This window comes from Peromyscus californicus, unplaced genomic scaffold, assembly GCF_007827085.1.
Source record: "Peromyscus californicus insignis strain IS unplaced genomic scaffold, ASM782708v3 Scaffold_6__1_contigs__length_162567912, whole genome shotgun sequence".
In the NCBI taxonomy this organism is placed as follows: Eukaryota; Metazoa; Chordata; class Mammalia; order Rodentia; family Cricetidae; genus Peromyscus; species Peromyscus californicus.
In genome coordinates this window covers 108048400-108057777 of record NW_026294584.1, presented here as the reverse complement: position 1 = coordinate 108057777, position 9378 = coordinate 108048400, and positions in this window count along the sequence as shown.

Genomic DNA, 9378 nt, shown 5'->3' with positions numbered 1-9378 from the left:
ATAACTCATACACATATCTCACATAAAGTATCTTAGTCTATTTTATCCCAGAGATTAAGCATTTGGCTGTCTCCATACATCTTACGTTACTTCATCGGTCTTCTATTAATTTATATTTTCTTTGTCATTTTTTTGCCATTAGAAATGACCTGCTGATCCCATCCCAGCCTTTTTGATCAAGTAGAGAAGTTATTCTTGTAGACGACATTTCCTGCACATAAAAACATGATGCATTTGAAGTGGAAATGGCTAGGTCAACGAGTGTAAGATTTTCCAGTTCTGCTGGGTATTATCAAGTTGCCTTCTTAGGAATTAGGACAACTCTCATACCCAACAAGGGTGTCTCGGAAAACCCAAATCTTGTCAAACTGTGCTTATTAAACTGTAGGGTTTACAAGTCTGGTAACCAAAAGCCTGAAATTGGGAGAATTTCAATTTGTATGTTTGTTTGGTTGTTTATGAGCAAAATCAAGTATTTTTTCATATTTGTGGCACTTTTGTCTCCTTTCTTTTGAGATATCGTCATGCTGTGCAAGTTTTTCTTGGAAACTGAAGGAAAACTTTTTCTTCATGTTATGAGCTGAATTGTTTTTCTCATTTTATCCTTTGACTTGTGACTTGATTGTGTTGTGGTGTGGCTTGAGTGTTTTAGTTCCAAAAGCAAGTGTAGGGAGCTTAATCCTAGGAGGTAGGACCCAGTGAGAGGTGGTAAGGTCATGAGGGTGGAATGAATGATTCGATGTCATTATTGCTCGAATGGCTTCCTGCTGAAGGGGGAGGTTGGCTTCTTTCTGTCTCCGTCTTTTCCTCACCCTTTCACCATGTGAGTTAGAATGCAGTAAGATGCTACATAGTCTACACACACACACACACACACACACACACACACACACACACACAGAGTAAAAGAACAAAACTTAATAAAATAAAAGTATAGGAATATTGAAAATTGTAACAATACAATATCTATGAAAGTCATTGCAAGTATCTGCCACTGGTACCCATACAACCATTTTCTTTTTTTTTTTCTTTCGCTTTTTTTAAATTTATTTTTCTATTATCAGCTTGATACAGTATAAATTCTTATCCTAACTGTGAAATGTTTCATTGAGGCTTGCCCAGTAATTGAGTAAAACCAAAACTTATTATAAGCCACAGTCATCCTAGGGTCCCCCATGCTATATCGCCTCCCTGGTTCTGTGGGTTGCAGTCTGATTGTTCTTTGCTTTATATCTAGAATCCACTTATGAGTGAGTACATACCATGTTTGTCCTTCTGGGTTTGGGTTACCTCACTCAGGATGATTTTTTCTAGTTCCATCCATTTGCCTGCAAATTTCATGCTGTCATTGTTTTTCTCTGCTGAGTAGTACTCCATTGTGTAACCACATTTTCTTTATCCATGCTTCAGTTGACGGACATGTAGGTTGTTTCCAGGTTCTGGTTATTACAAATAGTGCTGCTGTGAACATAGTTGAGCATGTATCTTTGTGGTATGATTGAGCATTCTTTGGGTATATGCCCAAGAGTGGTATGGCTGGGTCTTGAGGTAGATCGATTTCCAATTTTCTGAGAAACCACCATACTGATTTCCACAATGGTTGTACAAGTTTGCATTCCCACCAACAGTGGAGAAGTGTTCCCTTTGCTCCTCATCCTCTCCAACATTGACTGTTATTAGTGTTTTTGAATCATAGCCATTCTGACAGGTGTAAGGTGGTATCTCAGAGTCATTTTGATTTTCATTTCTTTGATAACTAAGGATGTTGAGCATTTCTTTAAATGTCTTTTAGCCATTTGTGATTCTTCTTTTGAGAATTCTCTGTTTAGCTCTTCAGCCCAGTTTTTAATTGGATTGTTCAGTATTTTGATGTCTAGTTTCTTGAGTTCTTTATATACTTTGGAGATCAGTCCTCTGTCAGATATGAGGTTAGCGAAGGTCTTTTCCCATTCTGTAGGTTGTCTTTTTGTCTTATTAACCATGTCTTTTGCCCTACAAAGGCTACAGAAAATGGAAGGATCTCCCATGCTCATGGATAGGTAGGATTAACATAGTAAAAATGGCAATCTTACCAAAAGCAATCTACAGATTCAATGCAATCCCCATCAAAATCCCAACACAATTCTTCACAGACTTGGAAAGAAAAATACTCAACTTCATATGGAAAAACAAAAGACCCAGGATAGCTAAAAGAATCCTGTATAATAAAGCCACCTCTGGAGGCATTACCATCCCTGACATCAAGCTCTACTATAGAGCTATAGTAATAAAAACAGCTTGGTACTGGTATAAAAACCAACATACAGACCAATGGAATCAAATTGAAGACCCTGACATTAATCCACGCACATATGAATACCTGATTTTTGACAAAGAAGCCAAAACTATACAATGGAAAAAAGAAAGTATCTTCAACAAATGGTGTTGGCATAACTGGATGTCAATATGTAAAAGATTACAAATAGATCCATATCTGTCACCATGCACAAAACTCAAATCCAAGTGGATCAAAGACCTCAACATAAATCCAGTTACATTAAATTTAATAGAAGAGAAAGTAGGAGGTACTCTTGAATGCATTGGCACAGGAGATCACTTCCTAAATATAACACCAGCAGCACAGACACTGAGCACAACAATTAATAAATGGGACCTCTTGAAACTGAGCAGACTTGATTTAATGTTTTATGTTCAATTCCTGGTGCATTTGTTATAGATGAAATATATATTTAAAGTATCAAGCTGATATTGAAGTGTGTGTGTGTGTGTGTGTGTGTGTGTGTGTGTGTGTGTGTGTGTGTATGTGTATATGTGTGGGAGTGGGGATATGCACATGTGAGTTTGGGGGGCAGGGAGGGTGTATGTATATGTATGTATGGGTTCTGTCTCCAGCACCACATAAACTTGCTGTGGCCCTTGACTGTAATCTAGCATTCTAGAGGTGGACACAGGAGGACCATAAGTCCAAGGTCATCTTTGAACAGGATGGCAAAAAGTTCATCTGTTGTTGTGGGAATAAATATGGAAATGACATAATAGAAACGATATGATTTTTCTATAGATCTGGCTGAAGAAGAAACATTGGACCGATTTGGATGTGTATCTATTATTTGAGACATTCAGTCTACCTCTCATCGTAGGTGGGGCTGGCTGTTTTAGTCTATCTAGCATAGACTATCTAGCATAGGTGGAGTTGGCTGTCTGTCTAGCATAGGTGGAGTTGGTTGTGTCTGTCTAGCATAGGTGGAGTTGGTTGTCTGTCTAGCATAGGTGGAGTTGGCTGTCTGTCTAGCATAGGTGGAGTTGGCTGTCTGTCTAGCATAGGTGGAGTTGGTTGTCTGTCTAGCATAGGTGGAGTTGGCTGTCTGTCTAGCATAGGTGGAGTTGGTTGTCTGTCTAGCATAGGTGGAGTTGGTTGTCTGTCTAGCATAGGTGGAGTTGGCTGTTGCTATTTTTCTTCATCTCTATGATGGGAGGACAAAGTTAAATAAATGCCATGGTGACTTGGTTGCCAGGCCAAGCATTTCGGACATGATTTGGTGCTGAATATACGGTCCTTCTGCATCCTTTGAATACAACTGCCTAATGTTTCATTTATTGACTGTCTCTTGACAGTCCACTTACAGCAGGAGAGCCAAGCAGGACAGAGAGGGTTTCCCTACTACAACCTTCATTTGGTTCGAAATGGTATCATAGAGGAATGATAAGTACCTGAGTCCAGGTTTATGTTCAGGATTGAGAAGCTAAATAATGTAAAAAATACTGACTTCAGATTTTTACATAGGTAAATTGGTGCTCCATACTGTGACTAGAATTCAGGAATACCTACTACCCCAGTGAGGTGTGGTGATATTTTATCTGTGTACCCCGATAAAGCTTATCTGAGGATCATAGGGAAAAGCCAGCCACTATAGTAAACATAGAGGTCAGACAATGGTGGTACACGCCTTTAATCCTATCAGATGGATCTCTGTGAGTTCAAGGCCACACTGGGAACAGAGTCAAGCATGATGGTACATACCTTTAATTCCAGCACTAATTATAAAGGTCTAGAGGTCTGTACAGACAAACAGGAAGTGACAGAGCTGGGCAGGAAGAGGAAGTGATGTAGCTGGGTGGAGAGAGGAAATGAGATGGCAGAACAGAAAGGCATATAGGCGTGGGTATACAGGAAGTAGATCTCTTTTAAGACTGAGGTGTCAGTGAGGTGAGGTTGTCTGTGGCTTATCATATTCCTCTGATCTCTCAGCTTTAACCCCAATATCTGGCTCTGTGTTTTTTTATTAATAAGACTGTTTAGCAATTCATCTTACAGAGGTGTCCCAAAGGAAGTCATCCCCCTGGGCTCCTGACATCTGTAGCTGTGCCTCTTGAACACATCTCAACAGTAGCTGCAGCCTGTTTTGTTATGTTACTGTGAATGCCACTGATGTGCACAGTCACACCCTTTTTGAGTAAGGGGAAAGTCTGCAAAATGAGTGATTTTTTTCCCAGCACCTGATAGGGACTTGACAAGGCACTAATAGCTAGGCCTACATTTCAGGAAGCAACTTATCCTGTTATTGGTATCTGTTAATACAGAGGCCACGTGTGGTAAATATACCATGGACAGCTGGCATTGATTCGATGCCACTTAAGCTCATTACCAGGTTTTGTTGTAACATATGATACATCCACAGTTCCGTACATTTCAGATATCTGCATGTTCCTACAGAAAGTCTTCCTAACTCCCTACCCCTTTCCACTGTCCTTGGTAATGAGGTCATTTGAAGAACTGTTTGAAAGGCTCTTTGGAGAGGGCCTAAGTTAACCAGCTTGCAAGGAGCACAAATCCAGCCCCACTTTTAAAACCCCAGGAAGGTGCTATTTATTCAGAAGAACCCCAACATACTGTAGACAATATAGAGACCCTGGACAGGACTGGAGACAGCAGAGGCTTACAGGAATGTTGTGAATGCTCCCAGCAGCCAGTCTTCTAAGTCAGGCAAGCCTAACCTTCTAGGAAGGCAGCCCACTCCTTCCCCATCCGCTCGGCCTGATGTCTAGCATCACAGATTTGTGACTGACTCCCTGAGCCATTTTCATTGGCTCCCTTGATTCCAATTGCCTTCAATTTGAATTCTGCTAACATCCACATTTCCATTCTTTGGAACAGTACCCTTAAGCTTTGCAGTTTATCTTGAACTAAGTTTGATAAAATATAAACACATGGGAGAGACACTGTGATGTGCTTTGGAAGAGCACAGGCCTTGAACTCAAACAGCTTGGCTTCGAATCCTCATTCAATTATACTAGCTCTGCACCTTAGGCTAGTTGTCTAACTTTTCTGTGCCTTCTTTGTATCCTCTGCAAAGTTTTCCTGAGTTGTCGGGAAGATTACAAATGGTGTTATTCATTGGTCCTAGAAGTGAGCTTTATTGTAAGTGTAATTAGAACCGGAAACCTATTAAACATCATCTGACACCATTACTTAATTAAAAACTTACATTTTGATGCATGTGTAAAAATTGATTTACCGCTGGGCGGCGGTGGCGTACACCTTTAATCCCAGCACTCGGGAGAAAGAGCCAGGAGGATCTCTGTGAGTTCAAGGCCAGCCTGGTCTACAGAGCAAGATCCAGGACAGGCACCAAAACTACACAGAGAAACCCTGTCTTGAAAAACCAAAATAATAATAATAATAATAATAATAATAATAATAATAATAATAATAATTTACCATTAAAAAACAGGAATTTCTTTAAACGTTCACAGGGAAATCAATTTTTGATTATTTTGAGAATTGTGGGCCCAGTAGGATGTCACAACTGGTAAGAGACCCTTCCACTAAGCCTGTCAACCTGAGTTCTGTCCCCAGAGTTCACACAGAAGGAAAGAACCAACTCCCACAGTCCTCTGTTGTAAAGAACTCAAAACAAAACAAAAAATCTAGATATCAAGAAGACAAATGACCCAATTTAAATGTGGGTTATAGATCTCAACAGAATCATCAAAAGAGGAAACTCAAATGGCCGAGAAGTATTTCAAGAAATGTTCAATATCTTTAGTCATCAGGGAAATGCAAATCAAAACTAATTCAAGATTTTATCTTATGGCCCTCAGAATGGCCAAGATCAATAAAACAAGTGACAGCTCATGCTGGTGAGGATGTCGAATAAGGGGAACACTCCTCCATTGCTGGTGGGAATGCAATATTGTACAGACACTACAGCAGTTTTTCAGAAAGATGGGGATCAATCTACCTCAAGATCCAGCTATACTGCTTTTAGGAATATACCTAAAGGCTTTTCATCATATCACAGCAGAGAACCTTGCTCAACCACAGTCGTTGCTGCACTGTTCATAATAGCCAGAAACAGAAACAACCTAGATGTCCCTCAACAGATGAATGGATAAAGAAAATATGGTACATTTACACAATGGAATATTACTTAGCCATTTAAATGAAATCATGAAATTCACAGGTAAATAGATAGATCTAAAAAAAAAAATCACCACCCAGATCCAGAAAGACAAATATGGTAAGTATTCACTTATATGTGAATATTGGCTATTAAGTCAACAATAAGCAAGCTACAACCAAGCCACAGTACCCCAGAGAATGTGCAAATGAGTGGGTCTCTTTGTCTGTATCTGTTCCTTGGGCTTTTCCTTGGGCTCTTCTCCTTCTGTGAGTTTGTTTTGTCCTATTCTGACGTGTTAGGGTTTGGTTTTGTTTCATCTTATTATATCACATTATATCTCTTAGATGCCTAGCTGTTTTCTAATGAGAGACAGAAAAGGTGGATCCTGATGGAAGGAAAGGTGGGGAGGAACTGGGAGGAGCAGAGGGAGGGGAAACTGCAGTCAGAATACACTTTATGAAAAATCAATTTTCAATAAAACAAAACCCAAGTAGTCCTCTGACCTCCCTGCATACTACGCAGTGGTATTCAGGGGACGAGAGTGCACACACACTAAATAAATAAATAAAAGACAAAAAATTTCAGGTTAAAAAAGAAAATGCCTGAGAAAGAAATGTGCAACTTCCATGCCTTGTTTACTTAAGCAGGCTATAAGAAGAGAAAATAAATGTCTTTCGATATTTTTTAAAATTCAAGCAAAGGAACAGCTAGGTCAGTAAATGATTTGCAGCATAAACATGACAAACCTCGTTCAATCCCATGAGCCCGTGTAAAAATCTGAGCATGGGGAAGTGGAAAGAGGCAGAACCCTGAGCTCCTGGGCCAGCCACAGCCAAATCAGTGAATTCAGGCCAGTAAGAGGCTTTGTCTCACAAAACAGATGGACACACACACACACACACACACACACACACACACACACACACACATTTGGCAAAGGGTGATGAGACTAGCAGCAAGGAATGTATGAGAAACGTTCAAAGCAATGGCACAGAAACACACACTGGGGAAGTGGAGAAGGCCCCTAAACTGAGGGATGATCGGGAGGTTAATCGACAAAGAAGCGCTAAGCCCCTAGTTCCCTCCCAGTCAGAAACCAAGACTGGCCCCTCCTGATCAGCAGGTAGGTTCCAGGGACACCACTGACTGGAAAGTGCAGAGACTTGACTTGGAGACAGGTCTCGAGCCAGCACAATCGAGTCATTTCCTGACACTCTCAAGGACGAGTGGCCATTATTCCTCCGTCTTTAGGTCAGATAAAGGCTATGTAGTGTCCACAGGGGAGGTCTAACTCTTGCATGATGCACTGAGTAGACATGGAGTGCTCCCAGGTGTCTGGTGAGTCATGGTCTAGAAGTAATCACTAGGGGAGACTGGCCCTGAAGGTTTCTTATTCCAGAAAAAAAAAATGAAATTCTGATGATTATTATTAAAGCAGTACTTGCCTCCCCAGAATGGTGACATCATGAAAAACAAAAATCTACCTCAGTTGTATAAAATTACATAAAAGCTGTATGAGTACATATTTATAACCGAATTATTTTTATATATTAAATGAAACAGTCCCTTTAAAGGCAAAAGCCAAATTGGTGGCAACAGTTAACACGTTTAAAAAATAAAGAAGTACCTTCTCCGTATGTGACAATGTATCAGAGAAGATAGATTTGTGCTTTCCATCCTTAAAGATGCAACAACAACGACTGTGCATCCCAGCTGGGCCAGGGAAAAGTATGGACTCCGGGCATGCACGTTCTGATCTAATTCTAAATGATCTGACACGTGCCAGCTTCCAGGAGGGCGTCTGTCCAGTAACCATCTCTGTCAAGCACGCACTTTCAGGAAACAGAGAACTCGAATCGGCACAAGTCACACTGATATCTAATCTAGCTTGAGTTTGCATGGTTTGGGTCTAATCTAGAAGTCCAGCATTTCTGAATTCCATTTGTGGATAAGCCCGGGCCTGAGAGTCTCATTCCACGCGACACTAGAGGAAGCAGTAGAAGAACGGGAGCACCTGTGTATAAAGTCCCAAAGGAAGCAACTGCGGGATTCATATTAGGAATTACCAGACACGTGGTGTCATTAGTATGACAAGGAAGCAGGGAGCATCTGGTGGTTAACCAGGCTAAAGGTGGAACCAATGTTCTCGACCAGATGTGTGTTTTAAAGAGCTATCTCACAAACAGGACCAAGGACTTTCAGGGCAGTCACAACAGAAGCTTTTCAAAACATTAAATGCAGCAGTAGAAGGAAAAACAATGCTCTTACACGTGGTATTTATCAGGTCGGGGAGAAAGGCTGAAGGATCTTGAACAATCAGGCAGAGGGCCGTATGTCAGTGGGCTGCACCATATCACAGAGATCGCAAGCTTTGGAGCCGAGCCCAGCTCAGAGCACACACCTACAGGGCACTCTTAGCTCTGTGGTGCTCAGAAGTGCACCGCCCTTTGCTGTCCGATTCTCTGCTTAAGATAAGGACGATAAAAAAAAACTACCAGGTTGCTCTAAGGACCAAGTAAGTAGCACAAAGGGCTTAGCCACATAGTGAGTTCCAGGTTACCCATCATCTAATCTTGTTGCTATTGAGGATACAAGAAGCTACGTTGTTCTTAGCGTGATACTTTGCTTGATATCAGCAGCTGTAAGACTAAAAGAATGCCCACACGGCAGGCAAAGATGTTGTAGTTCCTTTCCGGTTGCATCCTGCAAATAAGTGATTCCCAGGGCCAGAGAGATGGCTCACTGCTTAAGAGCACCAGGTGCTGTTGCAGAGGACCCAGGTTTCATTCTGAGCACCCAATTGGCAGCTCACAATCCTCTGTAACTCCAGTCCCGGACATCTGATGCCCTCTTCTGGCCTCTCTAGGTATTGCACACTTGGTACATAGACACATACACAGGCTCAATGTCTATACATATATATGGATAGACAACGATATATACATATATACACATACATATATGTGTGCATATA